This window comes from Topomyia yanbarensis, chromosome 3 (assembly GCF_030247195.1).
Source record: "Topomyia yanbarensis strain Yona2022 chromosome 3, ASM3024719v1, whole genome shotgun sequence".
Lineage (NCBI taxonomy): Eukaryota > Metazoa > Arthropoda > Insecta > Diptera > Culicidae > Topomyia > Topomyia yanbarensis.
This window is the reverse complement of record NC_080672.1, coordinates 33,780,763-33,796,778: the sequence shown is the minus strand read 5'-3', so window position 1 is coordinate 33,796,778 and position 16,016 is coordinate 33,780,763. Positions and strand designations below refer to the sequence as shown.

Here is a 16,016-nt window from a genome sequence, read left to right as displayed (position 1 = left end):
CAAACGATGTAAGGAGAAAGAAAAACGACATTTTCAATGCATTTTTGGACTTTCGGTTACGGGCAATTTATTCACTTGGTTTGGCATCCAGTAATTACTGGTTTTTGGAATAACTTTTCCCGTATGAACCAGTTATCCAAAACCAGTTTGCGCTTGAAACCGGTTTTCATACAGTGAAAAAATTAGCTGCTAGTCATTTTCAGCTCTTCACAGTAATGCCAATTAACGCATGTGTTCTCAGCTGCGAATTAATAAATCTTTGTCCAGTACCACATAGGGTGATGAGCCTATTTGCGCCATGTTTCTATTATCACCCTACCCATTTGAAGCCGTTGGTTAGAGCAGTGTCTGCCATCTTTGTTCAACGCATTGAGTCAAATGGTAGCGCAACACTAGGGGCACTCGATTCGAGCTTTCATTGTGCTCAAACACGAGAATTTTACTGTTTTCAACGCATTTGTGTTATTATATTGGTTCTTAACAACGAAGCAAAGCGGTTGATGTCAATTTTTACGCATTCCATTGATTGTAAGGCAAGAAATTACCGAATTAGTGAGGTACCTTGCATAGTATGGTGAAAATAGGCTCATCACCCTATATAAGTTTGAAAAGAAAATCCAAGAACAACTTTTACCCTCTTGAGTCCAACAACTTATTGTATGTTAATAATGCGCTTCAATATAAAGTGTTGCATTGTTGAGTAAGATTCTTCTGTTTTGTCAAAAATAATTATCATACGGGTTAGGTAAATCTTTTTATAAAAATCTCTAACCCTATGTGCTAGGTTGGGAATCAAACCCAGGTGAGCTGCGTACAAGGCAATCGATTTACCAACTACGCTATGCCCGTCCCCTAAAATAAAAAAAAAACTAGTATATGGTTATTCGAAATTATTGCTCTACTTATCCTCCTCTCAAATATATTTATTCCGAATGGGTGGTAAGATTAGCAGAAGGCTAGGGCTCTATTACTAGTACATTTTCGCAATACACACGGTCTCACGGTTGTGCAAATGAAAACGTGGTATATCGAGGATTTCAAACGGGAGTATTGTGTTCGCGAGATACGTTCGTGACAGATTTCAAATTTTAAATTTGTTCCGATGTTTCTATGTTTTTACGATGAATTGCCTCGATAGACGAGTTTTCACTTTTAGTAACAGTACAACTTCATGTACTGTAGATTAAAACATATTTGGTTTAAAGTGAATCGAAATTATATTTTCTTGCATTACAGGAACTTTTATTTTATGGGGCTTGTTCATTAAACCGCGCAGCCAGAGGCGATGATATAATACTGTTTGTGAAAATCGATTTCATTCGCTATCAATGTAATACTTCTTTATTCTATTCGTTGATATCACGACATATGCAATACGATTTTTTAAGAACGTTGGAATAGTCATAGTTCGAGACTACCATACGCTTTTTTAACCACGAATCGCATATGGGTGTGACCTACACGACGATTCATTTTTCCAAATGCTGCAATGTGCTCTTGGCTTTCAGGCTGAATTTGGGCCAAGATATTATTTGTTTCATCGTAACGGAGCAAAATTATACATCATTACATTTGGAGCTAGGATCAGGTGGTATCCTCCGGGGAAGCAGATTGAAATGGTGAATTATGCGAAAACAAGCATCCTTAGCATTGGTTCAAGAACTGTATTTCCATAAACGAAACCCCATATGTTGGGAAACTACTTAACCCCGTCTTCGTAGCTTTCATCAAAAATGGCATGAGAAATCCACGTGAAATGCTTCGTGCATGTATACTTGTCAATAGTGCTATTGACGCATGTCTTATATCCGACCTCACAACTCGCGAAATTTGTACTATTACAGTAAATATGACTATTGACAACATAAACAAGAAATACGTTTATTTTTCGGCATATTTGCTGCATATTCAACCATCACCTTCTAATGATTTCAAAAGGGTTGCATCATACTGTGGCAGAAATGGGTTTCCCCTCATAATTGGCAGTGATGCAAATGCCCTCCACATAATTTGAGGCAACTCTGATATCAATTTGAAAGGCCGAAATCATGGAATACTTCAGTAGTACAAATCTGCACGAGATGGCATAGAGGAGATGTTAGATGTAACTCTCTGCTCTGACGGTATTACGCATGAGTTGGAAAACTGGCTCGTACCAAACGAACTCGAACCGTCGTTATCTGATCATAAGTACATCGTCTTTGGTCATTTAAACGTCTCGCTAGATATCATCACATATCGTAATTCCAAATCTACGAACTGGGACCGCTTCGAAGAGCGCTTAATGGCTAGGTTTTATGCGTATCTTCCGACGATTGAATCTCCAAGTGACTTGGATGAGGTCGTGGATAAAACAAGCTCCCTCATATTAACAGCATACCAAGAGGCTTGTCCATCTTGAGTTTTGTGTGTTTCAAGAGGAGGCGTTTAAGTTGGCTCGAGAAGCATACAGTATTGCCCTTCGATCCTCTGAGCGAAGTGGTTGAAAAAGCCTCTGCACAAATGTCTGAAGTCCCAACGAGACTAGTATATTAAATAAGTTACTTTCGAAATCGAAAGACTTTCATATCAGTTCGATTAGAACGGCAAAAGGTGAATACTCGTCTGACGAAGATATAGTACTCAACTGTCATTTTGACACACACTTTCCAGGCTGTACGGAGCCATCATTGACAACTGCTTCTAAGTTATTTTCAGGTCTTGCTGATTCTTGGGCATTTGCTCGTTGAATTGTGACAACCAAATTAATCAAATAGGCGATTGAAAGTTTTGCTCCGTATAAGTCTCCGGGAAGAGATGGAATCATTCCAGTTCTACTACAAAAAGGATATGAACACTTCAAGCATATTTTTAAAAAAGTTATTACCCGTAGACTTGCAACAGGATACATTCCATTAGCATGGCGGGAAATAACTGTAACATTCATTCCCTAAGGTGGCCGCATGGCTTATGAGGAGGCAAAGAGCTTAAGACAGATTAGTTTGACCTCCTTCCTTCTCAAATCAGATGGAACGTTTGGTCGACCAGTACATTCGGGATGCTTGGGTGAGCACCCGCTGCATACAATGCAACATGCATATTAGCGGAGAAAGTCTACTATCACCCTGTTGTCTACAACATTGAAAAAACTTTTTCACAAAAGCAATCAAGTTTAGGCATTTTACTCGATATTGAATGTGCTTTTGACAACGTGTCTTTCGAATCTGTTTTGAAAGCAGCACGAGGCCATGTAGTACCTTCATATATCACGAACTGCCTTGTTTGGTGGCAGAAAGGAGAAATTATGACAATCCAATCAAAGCTAAACCATCTTCAGAGGATGATATTGATGGCGATGACTGGTGCGTACTCAACAACACCTATTGCTCCTCTAGAGGCACTCTTGAACATACTATGTGTTTCTGAAACACATAGCACTTTCTTGTGCATACCGTCTAAAGGTTACTGGACTCTGGAACAGTAACCCAATAGATCGTGTAACTAGCCATACAAGACTGTGGCCCCAAATGGTTACTTGGGATGAGTATACACTGGCTCCCATTGATCTAACACTTCCTCTACGCGAGGAATGGCTGTTTGGCTGGATGGAGCGACATAGAGCTTCCATCCAGGGAATGTATTTCCCGGGATTTTTGGATTTCCCGGGATTCTCGATTCCCGGGAAATTGTGTTTTCTCATTCCCGGGATTCGGGAATACCGGGAAAAAGGATTTTTAATTTATTCCAAAAGACTTAGGTGCAGCGAAAGAAATTATGTAGGAAATATTTTTACCGGTAAACATTTGGAGTGAGTAGTGAATACAGATTGTAGCGTTACTGAAGCGAACGATATTTCTACAACCAATGAGCCCATTAATTAGATTTTTTAACAATTCTTTTAATAGTTTATTTTAATAGTTAGATCGTGAATGAAAGGGCTTGCAATCAAATTAGTAATGGACATGGCGGCACTTTTGGTTTTTAGTAATATCATGCTTAGCGCAAACGCTATTTAAAATAAGGAATGTTTCTAGAACGTCTGCACAAATATTTGGTCGGTTCATCGAATGCATATATCGTCTAATTTGCTATACCGTAACTGTAATATCTGTAAATTTTTAGATGCAAGAAAGGAAATACATAATGCTGTATCTGTCCAACGTCATGCGCATCCAAACTCGCTTTCAAGGACGCAGAAAGGATTTTTGACGGGATAAGATCACACAATCCAGATACTCGCCCGTAACAATAAATCGATGGTAGGCTTCATCCATCGCTGCACAATTCGTCCATTATCTGCTTGGTTTTGATTCACACTTATTTCTGATCCTACTGTGATGGAAATGGATTCCATTATTATATTTTCTCATTTGATCGGAAATAACTGCACACTACCCTGAAGCACCTCAATCTTTTCATTCAAAATTACTAAAGAAGGTGCTTTGCATAAAATTGATTGTATTCCATCGTATCAGAACAACGAATTCCAATTTTGGACAGTAACTCCAGCAGCTGCATTTAGTCCCAATCGTAATCGTAATTACCAAAATTTTGGTTATACATAAGCTGACCAACTCTGGTGAAAAAATCCGGACACCTTTTAGCAACGAAGCGTAATCGTTCACCACACTCAGGTAGATGGGTTATACATATAGCCAAAAAAATCATAAAAAGAAGTTGATGTTGCGTAAACTTATTGATGACGAGTTATCGAATGACTGAATGATATGTAGGCCACCAAATCGCCATCTTCTGACAATTGCTTTTAGGACAGATATACATGCAATCAAACGGGTTTGAAAACTTTTCAATTTATTCTTTTGTTTTCAAGAAAATATTTCTATGTTTTTCTTCTGTATTCCCGGGATCCCGGGATTTCCCGGGAAATTTATTATTTATTTCCTGAATCCCGGGAAGCTGAAAACCGCCGGGAAATTGAAGCTCTAGAGCGACAACTTGAATAATACGTATTTTGTTATACTGAAGGATCTTTGTTGGTGGGCCGATCCAGTGCTGGTGTCTATTGTCGTGAAATGAGTTTAAAACAGTCTCATTCGCTTGGTAGATACTGTACCGTATTCCAAGCAGAAATCTTTGCGATTCTGTGTGGCGTACAATCGGCACTTCAACAGGGAATTTGTTTTAAAAGAATCTATTTTTGCTCTGACAGTTAAGCTGCCCTGAAACAACCTGGTTCGGCAGATTCGAGATAGACATTAGTAATCGCATATCGAACTCAAATCGTATAACTATGTTGGTCCAGACCATGTACTACTTCTGTCGATAAGTTTGGTAAAGCACAAGCTCTTGGCATGCATTCGAACATGCCAACCATTGATGTAGCTTGCATACTTGCGTTCAAACAAATAGTTTTCTGCCGGATGTGAATCCGAAAATGTCAAAGAATTGCATTTTTCCAAGCACAACTGCAATATTCTAGTCAGGGCACTGACTGGACATTGTAAACTCAATTATCACATGGCTACTATTCAGCGCGGTGTGTATTATTCATGTGATCTTTTCGAATCCGATTACGGAACATCATATCATTTAGTATGCAACTGGCCTGTAGTAATGCAATTGCGTATCCGGATTTTTGGTTCTCCATACATGGATGAACATATGTAAAGAAAGCTAAAACTCGTGGATATGGTATTATTTCCAACCCAGTGTGGTAAAGAGCTATAGTTTAAGCCGCATTTGAATGACAATATCTCTTCGGGGGTGTTGTCGTGCTGTTATCTCAATATCCCCTCGAGGGTCAATGTTTAAATAAAAATATTAAATCCCTCCGGGGGTTGGAAAATTTATTCCTACTATTGTAGCATCTGCAGATCGTTCAGCATCCTTCCGGGGGTGCAGAACGCTCTGTTTTAATTGCTCTGTGTCGTTATTTTCCTCCCCCTAACCTTACCACTTCCCCAATCCTTCCCATCAGGGAAATGATAAAAAGACAAATCATGACAAGACACAATTCACCGATCAACATGGGGAACGTGCCTTTTGAACCAGACACTACTGATTCCTGAACTTCACTTAGTACCATCTCGAAGTTATTCAAGATTGCGACTATGGAACCCACTCTACTTTGCTCCTGGTTATACAACTGTGTAGATGTATCTAAAAAGTAGGTACAAATGACATGGATAACGCAGTATAGCGAGATTAAAAAAGTAAACTTTCCTGCTCGAAATTAAAAAGAATAAATGCGCATAATAATCTGCACAGTATTTAGATTATTCATATTTTATAAGATAATGCATCTTCGTAATTTGAAAAAAAAATCCAGCTTATTCTAAATATTTTCTGAAACTTGAATGTGTTATGATACTGACAATTTTTTTTCCCTGAGTATAGCTCATGTCCGTTACCACTTCGGTTATATGATTACAACTGGTACACACACATTCAAACGTCAAACTGCCTGAAAACAAGCAAATCGGCAAAAAACAGAAACATAATCCAAAGCAGCGATGGTATTTTGAACTCTGCACACATTCCTTAAAACTTTTTTTGCGGTTTCGATACCAAAACTGGCCGGTACAGGTACCGATCAATATTAGTTGGTTATGCCGATTACCACTTTACAAAAGAGTCGACTATGCCTAGTAATAATATCAATATTGCATCGCAAGGTAAACTTTTCCGATTATTTTTAACTAACCCGCAACACAGTGGTAAGCGCCGGCCCTACCATTGCCGTGGTCCCGCCCGGTAGTTGACGTGGCTCTGAACCTGATCTTGAAAAGGTTTAATTTCAGCTATTTATCGGTCAATCTGTATACATACTATATAGCTGTACGATGTAAACTGCACATAGACCACGCCGACATTGCATCAGCGCCGTTGCACTTACAGTGTCAGCAATTTCATGTGTCAACCGTAAATTAGCGGTGCCCGCTGGTGCACGGTATGTTCTATCAATTAATCGGTAATTGGCAGTGATCTCCGCTCATTCACATAGGTACTCTTATACAGATTGTCTATTGGCAAGTGTGTAGATACATGGAATTTAATCTATTGAAAATATCCAGTCGAAACCCTCAACTCGGATGTAGCTGATGGCAATGAAGTTTTAATAAATTCGATGGAAATGTTGACTGTGCATAATTACTCTTTTAGTACGGGACACTTGTGTGATTTGCCGAAAAGTTACGTTTTTCCAACGATATCCATTCCAACCAATTCCATTCGGTTGCGAAACAACTTTCCTTACATAATTTAATGTATGATCCGATAATCTGTCACTTCAGCTGGACATCCCTAACAAACGAATGCACTGAAAGAGGTCTGCGCGATTTTAAGCCCCATGTGTAATCCATTCTCGCACAGGCAGCAGCACGTGAATCGGAAAATGTGCTACAAAATCGCCAAGCGATTGCCGCCGTCCGTCGTGCATATATAGTAGGTTGAAACGTATAGTGAACACAGTGAGTGAAGAATAATCGCAACCTCGCGTAGAGTCCGACAATTCGATAAACATTGAGTTTTCTGTTTATTCTGCGGAAATATCGGTACACAATCGTCATCAAGAAGCGGTGCGCACACATTCAAATCGATAAGCCGATTTCGATGGGTTATATTCTACTGGTGTACATATCGAACCAACTAATGACGGTTCAGAAGTGGGAGACGAGAAGGAATGAGAGGATTACTCCCACTCGTGGATTTAGCCAAAGGAGCACGATACTAAGGCATAGCAGAAAATCAAAGAGTGAACTTCATCACACCATGCATTTTTGATCGTGTTCCGCGGTTAGAAAATAGTTTACTGATTCGTTTGGTTGGGGAATGGAGGAAACTGTAGTACTTGATATAATAAGGGTGAATCACGAAACAGCGAGTATCGGTCTACCTTGTGGTGGGTGTGATAGTATTATGGTACAGTTTTTATGGAGCCGATCGCTTGCAACGTAACTTAATTGAATGGTAGACAACAAAACCCTGACCTAGGGTACAAATTGACCGTTGATATTATATAGGTAGTTAGCAGATGAAAATAGATTAATGGCATGAAAGTATGGCGCAGTGTTGCGATTTAGAACAAAAGTTATTGTGTTATTCTGGATTCAGTTTTGGCACAATTTTCTATAAATATTATTAGGTCTAGTTGGGGTCTCTCAAAACACAACTTATGAAATTTGTTGCAACACCGAAAATTTTGCTTTTAATTTAAATCCACAGTTGTCAGTTTTTTGATAAATAATATAAACAAATTTATATGGTGATGAAAAAAAAATAAAAATATTTCAAGCAACAGATTAAAGCTGAAATATATACCAAAATTAAATTCACGCGCATATTTTGCTCAATTATCGTGGGGACACTAGAATCACAGCACCTACCCTGCATCTATAATATTTACCGACTGTGAAATCTGTCTTAGCAGTATAATGAAATCCCGCAACGGGATTATAGCAAGAATTCCCAACTTTAATAAAAATTGTCAGTAACCTTGATCGTTCTCGAATCGAAACAAAGTAAAGTTCCACAGTCGATGGTTTGGGAGTCTATATCGTTACATGGGCTATACACTGTTTAACGACGGCGCACTCAGAAAGCGTTTATAGAAGATGGATTTTTGACTTGGACAAAACAAGTGCAACTTTTCGTTCTTCTTTTTGTCAAACTATACAAAAACAAGCGGAAAAGGTTGCGTTTCCCAACAACAGGCTTATACAATTTTTATTCTACCATCACGACGCTAATATCACATGGAATTTTAAAGACTACAAATAGTTAGAATTTATTACCGTAAGGTACTAAAACTGGTGTGGAGGTATACTTTGTTTCGATTCAACAACGATTAAGTTTACTGACGCTTTCTAACCCTCCGGAAGTCGCCCTTATGGTCCACTGAACGGTGAAACATAAGCGCGTTGATGGGTGTAATTTTTGAATGACCTTATAAAAGAATTTTGTAGTCGTTTTTTTGAATATATGTTTTTGCATGCAAGAGACAGCATGCGACAAACGGTTATTCCTGGATTTGATAGCGTTTGTTTTGGCTTTGTCTGCGGACATTTGCGGATTAAAGTGTTATTTCATACCAAAATATTGCTTTTTTGGCATCAAAAGTTTCAATAACTCTACAGATATATAAGATACAAAAAAACTTGCATAACAAAAATTAAGTATTTTCTTATGCCGGACAAAATCTTTGACATTTTGAAATTCTAAAAAATCACCCAGAAAAGTTATTTTGAAAAAAGTAATTTTCGGGGGTGTATCATAGAAAACAAATATCTAATAAAACCGAAAGGTAGATACATAGTCTCGTCAACAAAGTTGTTTCTTATTATATTCCCTACAACTTTGCTAAATGCAGTTTTTTATTATGTTCATAAATGACCAAACAAAAATTTTCTTCTCAGCTTTAGGATGATCAATCACCAAACTAATACTTTAATAAGATGTGGAATATTTTATAGACAAACTTTGTTGAAGACACTATAGCTCGAAAATCGTTTTTTGTGGTCAAAACAATTTCGATCACGTTTTTACCTACCTACTGTGCAGCGTGCACTCAGTGCACTAGCGCGACTACCGGAAGGTTAATGATGTTCGGTATTTGTTGCACATGTTTTGTCCAATACTGTATTTGAATAATCTGATATAAGCTCGGTTTAAGATTTATTTTCCAGTGCCTTTTGAATAAAAATTGTGAAAAAAGTTTGACAGCTTTAAAAATGTTATATTCCGATCGAAAGGATAACTTATTTGCGTTTAAAATGTACATTGGACTGTAAGGGTATTATAAACACTATAAATAAGTACATCAATTATGAGGTGAGTCGAACACAATGAGAATAATCCCACGCATTTCCATTGGTTTTCATCCAACATTAGTTGCTACAAAATTAGTTTACCAATGGGAAAATAGAAATCGGCGTTAAGATTAAAATGTTTTAGTTCGCAAATTGCAGGGCCGGCGGATCACGTAGGTAGTATGGGTAGTACTACACACTTGAAAATAACCGAGGGGTAATTACGCACTTGAAACTTTGAAACTTGAAATGCACTCGTATGAAATTCTCGACGCGCAACAATTTTATTTTATTCTTTTATTTTTATTGACGATGCAAATTTATTTGATTTGCAATTTCGAATATCAAAAAAGGAAATAATAGCAAAGATTTATGGGAAATTAAAATTTTCTTGATAAATATCATTACTAAGAGGAATACATTTTGACACATCTACATCTCAAAACAATAAATTCAGATCGATATTCAAAAATATTATTGCAATTTTATTCAGACTAATGAATATTTTGAAGGACCAGATAAACGATTTGTAATATTTTAACAAGAACTTTGATTTGATTAACAATTACACCAAGGAGAAATACTATTAGGCAAAATACATAACTAAGAGGGGTTGATTCCATCATCAGAGTAGTAGAAACCGTGTCAGGGAAAATAAAGAGAGCGCTGACAACAATGATAGAGACAAGAAGAGGATAAAAATGCAGCTTTTTGGAATCAAAATATTACTGGCAGGTCACCAGCGGTCCTTGGATCCGCTCTATATTTTCTGGGAACCAGATTTTCAGGTCACTATTAGCATATCAACCAAAACAGAAAAGATAACTAAATTTGGACATTTATCGAGTTTAAAAATATGTATTTGAGAGGCATATAAAGTAGACCGAGAATAGCCAGAACATCAAGGACTGGAACGAGACCAAAGGGTATCGTTTAGCGGTGACCTGGCGTCATAATACTAGGCCCACGACCAGACAACATGTTTAATGTCGCTATAACCATTCCCACAAGCGCAGAGACCGCTGTTCACGACCCTCTGCCGAAGATGCACATCCGACGTATAATGATTGGACATGACCCGGGATATCACCCGACTGAAGTCCGAACCCTCATCCACCCCCTTGAACCAATGCTTGTTGATGCCTTTGGTATTCCTAAACGTTCATTGTTTCACGAAATTTGCCAAATTTCGAGCGTTCGCTGACAATAAATACTGAAAAGCTCGTTGAAGCTAAACGATCTTTCATAAATACCATCTTCTACTGGCTAAGTGTTCGCCGTTTCATTACCATTCTAATCAAAGTGGATACCTTCTCATCACCCGGAATGGAGCGGTGCGAAGGAATTCAAACTAAGATATGTATATGGTATGAATTTTCAGGTAAATCACTTAGAAACTCCCATATTTTCCACTGGAAATACAAGGAGTGCTTCTTACGCTACATCGAACGGAGTGCCTCCAATGACCTGTAACGATGGTCGTTGAAGGGTAAATATAAAACTCTCAGTTTTGTGGAGAGAATTTTGCAGCAGGGGGTAGTCACCAGACGAAACATTGTTTCTCTTGGGGGCCATGCATAAATGACGTAGCATTTTGGGGAGTAGGGAGGGTATACCAAATTTGTGACGAAGTGTGACGAGGGGGAGGGTAGGGTCAGAAGTTGTGCGACGTAGCATTAAGTTTAAAACCCATTGTTTAGAGAAAACAATTTAATGATCCTCCTTTTTCAAGAGAAATAAATTTAAATTCAAACAAGTTACTTTTGATGCGGTTTTTCATGGGATAAATTTTACGATTCGCGGAATTACAAGTTCGCAAAAATACGAAAAGATTTTGTATGCGGATTTAACTTGCTACATTAGTTAGCTAATGTTTCTAACTAGTTGACTTAGTTTACAAGCTGCATTAAATTTTCACTTCGGATTCAACCAAAAAAAAATTTAGTAATTTGGATGAACGTACGCTTCTTAGAATCATTGGCAGCTGCAGGATTGTGAACTGAGAGAACTTCTCTTCATGCTCCCCTTGACATATAAAATTCAAAACAAAACTATCAACACTATATTTGTCATGAAATGGGCTTATTTTGCACGTGATTTGCTGTTATAATGAAAATGCTGATAAAAGTTGTCAAACATTTTGAAAGGACATGTATTTAAAATAATTGAAAAACATTTGTAATTTTTTTTTCGTCCCCCGATCGCTTTGCATGGGACAAAGGGTAGGGGGTAGGTAAATGCTACGTTATTTACGAGGGGGAGGTTAGAATTTTGTGACCAAATGCTACGAGGGGGGAGGGAGGGGTCAAATATCGCCGAAAAAAAGCTACGTCATTTGTGTACGGCTCCTTGTTAATCCGTCGACGTATCAGTTCCAATATCCTCCTTTTTCCGCCTTAATCAACTTTTTCATTGGTGTTTCTAACGTCGCGTATATTCGGAAATATTTAGGCGATCCGATATGCAAAATGTCTTTATAGAACTTTTTCGCGTACAATTTTGAACACTCTCTGCGCCCTCACGAAATAATAGACCATCCATTCGCGCCGCATATTGATTTCGTCTGACCTTTAATCGCAGTATCGGGTATCAAGCCAGCCAAAACATTGTACTCTTCCACCGGAGGAATTTCGATGGTTTCGGATGTAGTGGACGTGTTCCTCCATGAATATACATTATAAATCAAATGCGATGGTGATGTAGGGACTACTGCGAAATGCGATGGTGATGTAATTTCTACTGCATTCAAGACGGCCATATTGTAATTGTCTCAAATATCATGCAGTTAGTTAGATCGGTTGTCATCGTGAAGATAACCCCGTGACATGCCCTTGTAGTTTAAGTTTTCTAGAACCAGCTGAGCTGTGGGTAGGGTTTAGTGCTGTCTGAAAGGCTTCGGTGGTTTGTATAGGGAAGCAAGGTAAAGATCTTTGCCTATGATTCCGACCAGACAAGCGACAACTTCAATACCCGAGTACCGAGGAAAGGTTAATTCGGTTGAAAGTCGCGTAAATGAAAAAAAACTCGATTGAAAGAATTGCACATAGTGGTTTTAAAGATTCGATGATACTAATGCAAACAGTGAACAAGTCCGCGACTTCGTTCGATGAATTTGCCGTCAAATTTGATTTGAAGATGACATGAAAATTGTCAGACTCGCACTCTTTAACGAACTAAGGATCGTAGAAATTAGTCGTTGGCGGAGACGTAGTCCTCTTTAGCATATTTTCTCGGAACGTTCCTTGAAAGAATGCGAGAGATAATGCCGAGACTCCCTACAGTAGGAAGCCTTTTCAGAATTCCAATTGCAAGAATCATTTTCTTGATTCGCTCCGCATTTACCACACCGTGCCTGCGGCACAAAAACACGAACAGGTAGATAAACGAAATGAGGCTGCTGTAAAATGAGTTGTTTTCTTATACCTCTCGATTTTTGCTGAACACAATTGCTTGCAATACAGAATAATCACTGACTGGAGCAAAGGGTTGTTGAAAGAGCCCACCTTCAGTCGATCTTCGCAATTAAGGCTCATATCGGAGAATCTCTGCTTTTTGGGCGGGTACGTAGACAAAATACTTATTCGTAAGAAGCTCGCAGCGAGCAATCATATTTACCGGCTCAAGGTAGCTCACAGTTAACCTACGCTCATCTGGTCGGTCCATGGCGATATCGGTTACGAGTCCAGTGATGTACCGAAGGGAAAAATTCCATCTTCCCGGGTTTTTATTTTTGGGTTTTAACCGGGTTTTTTTCCCAAATCATTTTAACCCGGACGAAATATGGTTTTTTTTTCGTTTTATCGAATGTATGATGTTCATTTGATGTTTTAACCTTTCGGCAGTCGCGCCAGTGCACTGAGTGCACGCTGCTCTGAAAATCTAGCGAAATCGTCTTAGGGCCAGAGCTGCAAATTTTCAACAGTTTGTTTTGAACTTGAAGGAGGAAAAAATTTCAAATCATGCCCTACTATGTTCAATTCGCAGTTATTCGTTTCCATTATTCATTCAAACAGGCGACCTGCTCAATCATTTTCCATTCATTTTCAATTTCATTGACCCTGTGAATATATCTTTACTGGGGTATTGACTAGATTTTTCAAGCAAAACTACTCTGAACATAGTTCTTACTGTCCATGTAAGCTTGAAAACGCAAAACATGACGACATTTAACCTAAACTGGACTCTACAGAGCAGATGACAGCTTGGGTTGGTGAATGAAAAAGCATCAATTTGAAATGAAGACGTACGATTCAGTTATGAAAATCCCGCCAACTTGAAAGTGAATGATTGAGGGAGGCTTTGAATTTGAATCATGGTTGGGTTTGATTGAACTGAATGTTGGCATTTGAAAATGAAAATTTGCACCACTGCTTAGGGCACCAGCGGCTGCTCGTTCAGTGGGCCACTTCCGGAGGGTTTAAGAATCATTTACATTTGAGAGACCGAAAATAAAAGTCGCAAGGATAAAACATACTTTGTAGAACCCACTCTAGATATCTTAGTATGTAAAAATCGAATATAAATATCAAGCGTGAAAATCGGACAGAGATCCTTGAGCATGAGAATCGCTTAAAATATTCTCACCCGAAAAAGTCGGCAAGTATGAACCTCCAGTATAATTAGCTCACAGGAAATTCCATACAACGTTACATTCAAGATTAAAAGTTCGATAAAGAAAAGTCCTTTGTAAGAACCGGATATACTTTTTTACGGTTTTTATTCTATAGGACATAATCGAAAAGCTCCTGTCCGATTTTGAAACTTGAAGTCCAAATCCAATTTTCACATTCTAGTATATTTATAACGGGTTTTACGAAGCAATTTCTGTTCCTGCGACTTTAATTTCGGTCCATTCCATATTCCAATTTGTTTCATATAATACTGGGAACAATAGTTATTGTTACTCTGACTAGTGAAAATTAGAATAATCGTGTGATGCCCAAACTACTTTTATTCTGCTTGTTACTCATTTTGGGGGTTGCTATACTTTTAGCGAAATAAGGTAGGTATTCACACAAAATTTAGAAAATACCTATTTAGTTCGGTGAAAAGTAAAAGTGAGTAATATGCAGAAAGCGAGTGGCCTTGACATTCGTCTTTAGTATGAACAGTAATCAGAACTCTCACAAATCGCAATCCGAATTCTTTCGGCATCAACTACATCAGCAACAGTAGAAAAAATGTGTAGTACGTTTGGGTGGATTCACAGTAAGAAACGTAATCGACTTAGCCCAAAACGTGTTAAAAAGTTTTATCACTTATTTAACCACAATATTTGTAAAAAACCTATTTTAATCTACCTAGCGGTGCGATTGTGCCTTTCTCAATCATGAATCACGAGAATGTGTGCGTTGTTTATATTCATTAAAAGCTTTTAAATGCATATATTACATTTTATTATTATACATCACATGACAACTATATACAGGAAAATACATCATTATTCGAGCTCTAAAATTTTGAAAAAGAAAAAACAGCCACGGTAATATTGAACTGAAAACCTGTTTTAATCCACCTAGCGGTGCAATTGTGCCTTTCTCATTTCTCTAAACTATGGCACGGAGGCTTTTTATGTTCAACATAATTGTGGAAATGTCCATTACATTCTTAGTACACTTTGCACTTATACACAATGGCATGCCAGCCACGAACTTGATGAGCTACGTGTCGACGGTGAAACACTTGAAACAAAAAAATATCATACTCCATTAGCCTAATCAGCATTAGATCAATGTTATCTGCTTGCTAACTCATTTTGTCATGCGGGGATGGATATGTGAGGAGGGCGAAAGTCCCATGAACGAATGACTCCCCAGCTTAAATTGGTATGCTTTGTAATATAGTGGTGGGGATGATGGGTATGAGGGCTGGATGAGGTGGTGGTCTGAGGGGTTATTTAAGGAGATTTTTAAAGGAGGGGAGTGAACAGTAGAGGGGAGGGAGTGTAACCCCTCTCCGTAAACCATCAACTACGCCCCTGTTAAAATCCAGAAACCTTAAGCGAGTCGAAAAAAAAATTTGGCCGGGATTAGGTTGACGTTTTTCAGAGTGATTGCATAACCTTTCTATATGAGAAAGGCAAAAATGTGCAAAATCCAAAAAAGTGAATCTTCGTCAAATTTTTTTCGTGTTTGCATCAAATCTCGACGTTTTATGCACCTTGAATACATTTAGCATCAAAAATAAAAATTCTATTTTTAATTTTTCCTATAGTTTTTATGAGAAATTTCTGTGTGGCCGCACTCTGAAACCCGTAATTCCGGAACCAGA

General features: G+C 38.2%; 1 protein-coding gene across 14 annotated transcripts in view; it reads left to right on the top strand.

Moving 5' to 3' along the window:
- The window catches only part of LOC131692737 (sodium-dependent neutral amino acid transporter B(0)AT3), a 95,491-nt gene that overhangs the window by 32,244 nt on the left and 47,231 nt on the right, over positions 1–16,016 (top strand). The window lies entirely within an intron of this gene.